This window comes from Akebia trifoliata, chromosome 11 (assembly GCF_017979445.1).
Source record: "Akebia trifoliata isolate Shusen 1 chromosome 11, ASM1797944v1, whole genome shotgun sequence".
In the NCBI taxonomy this organism is placed as follows: Eukaryota; Viridiplantae; Streptophyta; class Magnoliopsida; order Ranunculales; family Lardizabalaceae; genus Akebia; species Akebia trifoliata.
Window position 1 is genome coordinate 7,655,879 of NC_141385.1, and position 4,039 is coordinate 7,659,917.

Sequence of the window (4,039 nt, forward strand, 5' to 3'; positions counted from 1 at the left end):
CAAGTCTGTATCCTCAATCGAGTCCATACACAGTGTAAATTGACAAGAGTGTAATAATTTTCTAACTCAACTTTGACAGACTAACTCTAAAACTCATTGACGTGGCATGTATAAGAATCATAGATTTTTCCCCCTCATGATACATAACTGCACATCCCCATAAAACATGTATAGCTGTATATCCCGAGTGAAAAATCTACAATTCTTTCACATGCCACGTCAATGAGTTTTTAAGTTATAATGTCAAGTTGAGTTAGAAAATCAGCACTCTTGACCAAATGCTGAAGTTAGAACTCCCCGTAACACTAGGGTGAATTCTCACAAACAATTAAGAGTCGCGCTGGAATGACCTTAAGATTGTATCACATTCCGCAATTTCTTGCCGTGAAAGTGTGTCGTAATCATATGTTTTTCATTCGTATCTCAATGAAAAACACTATGACTTCCACAATTCCACGTATACGGAAAGTGAGTTATGAGGAACAATCTTAAGACCCCTTCAACATATTCAACAATCAAATGTTAGAATTATAATTAATTGAACTTTTGAAAGTCCAGCTCTCCAATGGAACCATACTTACAAAGGATGTAAATGAAAAATAATATAATAGTAGGTATACAATTTGAAGTTATTCTTGCATCCAAACACCACCACCATTATAAGAAATAAGAAAGGCTTTATTGCTTTATCAATACAAGAAAAGGGTAAAGTAGTAATTTACAACTGATAAAAGGTACTTAGATATAGGTAGGGCTTACGTAATAAAATAAACACGAATACGATCTGTCCTCAGATAGTGCGTGGTTCGTGCAGACGTATAGTCATTTGTCAAAGTCAAGAGACATTAATGGAATTATAGCCTCAGTTGGTGCGTCACCACTACTAACATGAGAGAGCTTATTAGGGATATATAGACTGTGTGTCAGTCAGTTCATCAACCCTCCTGTGTCTACGTGGCTCTGATAGAGACGGCGTCCCACGCGCTCCCAATGAAGAACACGTATTCTCACGTGAGTCTCAAAACAAAAAACACTGTAACTTGTGCCTACTCTATCCCTACTCCTAACCCTAACCCTAACCTCAATTCTAACCCTAACCCTAACCCTAACCCTAACCCTAGAGACCAAACAACAAGTAGTAGTAGGAGTAGTGAGTAGTCTTCAGTTTGGGATTTTGGGATCCGTCTCGAGAAAACAATTTCTATTTACAGGGCTATGCACCTAAAGATTGGACTGATTAATAAATTATGCAATCAATACGTAATCGATTGATTTTCCCAACGTCCCTCTACTTTATTTCAGTTAACTGGAAAAACGATTTCTCTGTAATACTTTTTTTTAACTCGACTCAGCAGTCCTAATCGACGAGTCAATTTTATTTATTTATTTATTAAAGGTTATACTTTTTTTTTTTTTTTTTTATATTATTTAGAACTATTATTGGCACCCCAACATTTTACTTATTGGACTCCAATTTGTTAAATTATTTATTATACCTCAATTAATGATTAAAATACATTCTTCGAACATTATAATTTAAAAATGAGTTGTGTTTGGGTGACACAGGATGTACTATGATTCTCACGATTCTGATGTGGACATGCATATATAATCGTAAATGATTTTTACTCGTATCACGAGAAAATGCATCTATGATTTTGTCATTTCAACATTTTTCTTTAAAAATTACAAAAAAAATTATAGCAATTGATTCAGACAATTTTAATGGTTGTTTACAATTATGATAAGACTCATATAAAATCGTAAAACATAAAAATCGAGTTAAAAAAGAGAGTTTCTATTGGCACCCCAATTATTATTGATTCTCAATCATTCACATATTTTCTTTAGGGTGAATCTCCATTCCATGATATATGATGAAAATCCAAGTTTGATACACTGTTCATTTTAATTCTCAAAAGAAGCATTTCGGCTAAGTTTATCACCTATATAATCAATTAATTTGTTAGTATATTTACGAATGCATGTTTTGGGAATTAAAATGAATAATGTACTGAAATCAATTATTTCAATGTTTGATCTCTGCAATTTTAATAGTCAATCCCAACCATTTGAGTTTGATGTTTAGTAGAAATGAGAGGACATTAAGAAATAAAGAAAGAAGTACTATTGCAGAATCCATTAAATGATTTTCCCATTAGAATAAATTCCCACTTTTACGTAATTTTAATAGATGCTTTGACTTTTTATTTACCAATCAAACGAGACATTCACCTTTATGAATCCTCCTAAAGTTTTTTTTTTTTTTTTATGGGATTTTCATTCAAATGATTTCAATATGTCCATCCATTTTTATTAAGATTTTTTCTAGGGTAATTATATTTGCATCCACCGGTTAAGCTGAGTGCACCCACTTAAACACATTTCTGGGATAGGATTTATAGAGCTTAGCGAGTGCACTGAGCATAAATGGTGGGTTCAAATCAAACAATTCCTTTTCAAGTCCTCAATTTCTTTTTTCTTTTTTCTTTTTTTATGTGGTGACTAATTGGTGGCATATTATTTATACATAATTTAAATATTTTATAATTATTTTAAAATTTTAAATAAATAATCTAATATATTATTATATCATCTAATATGCTTATAACGGTCTTTTTGTATTTTAAAATATTAATTAAAATAATCTTGTTGATGACACAATAAAAAAAAATTTATAAATAATTTAGAAAATTAAGATTTGTCGAAATGGCTTTCATTATGTTAAATTTAAAGATACTACTAAAGTAACATTACTAGTGATAATTATGACGTGAAAGTGAGTAAGAATCATAGATATTTTTTATCGAGATACAAATTAAATCTCGATGAAAAGCATTCATGATTCCTACACATTTTCACGTCAAAGGCATCATCCATGATGTCCTCATAATATTACTCTATAAATTTAAATATAAAAATGAGGATTTATAATCACTAAATTATTATTATTTTTTTCTAAACCCTTTTACTCCGTCTTCTCTCATTACCTTATCAGGCTCATGGAAAATCGAAATAAGGGAAATCTGTGTGTCTCTTTCCATATATAAAAGGAAAAAAATCATTCCCAAATTTCTGGATCTTAAATTAAAAAAAATCTAATTACAGTAAATTTTATTATTTTAACCAATAAAAGTACATAAAAGTCAAACCACAACCTAATATTTCCTTAAAGCAAATAAATAATCATAGATTCATCAAACACTTTTATTTCCTCCATCTTTTATATCACAATAACTAATCCAAAAAGCAAGCAAACTCTCCATTATTTATACCCGCAACATTGTTTCTTTAACCCTTTTTATAACAACAACGATGGGACACAGAGGTTGGACACAATGCTAGAACAGCTTTATACCACGTGTCATGTATTTATTGGTTAAAGATTGAAAAACTGTCCAACATTTTAAGAAAAAAAAAAAAAAAAGTATAGGGGAACAGGACAAGAGAGAGACAGAGCTATAAGTGAGCTGGTAAGGCTGCCTGGTTGGCAGGTGGTCACGTAGACAACACATGTGCCACTCTCTCTAGACAAAACTTCTAAACCCCACAAACGATTCGGATTATTTGATCCTCATTGTATCCTCGACTTAGACAAACTCACTTTCCCATTTGAAAGACTCCTTTTATTTAAATAATAATTGGTTTTTCTTTCTACATCTCTAATATATTTTACTTATATATATAGGGTCCCGTTTAGCAACAAACATTTTGACAAAATATTTTTCAAAACATGGGTTAGAGGTTTTGGAATGATCTTATTTTTGATGAGGATGATGTCTACGGTGAGGAGATCATCCTCACCAAAAATCAGCTCATTCTAAAATTTCTAGTCCTAGTTTACAAGTTGAAAAATCGTGGACCGTCCATTTTTTGTAAATCATTTTTGATGGGGTTAGAAATTTTGGAATGGGCTGATTTTTCGTGATGATGATCTCCTCACCGTAGAGATCATCCTCACCAAAAATCAGCCCATTCCAAAACCTCTAACCCATGTTTTGAAAAATGTTTTGCCAAAATGTTTGTCTAAATGTTTGTT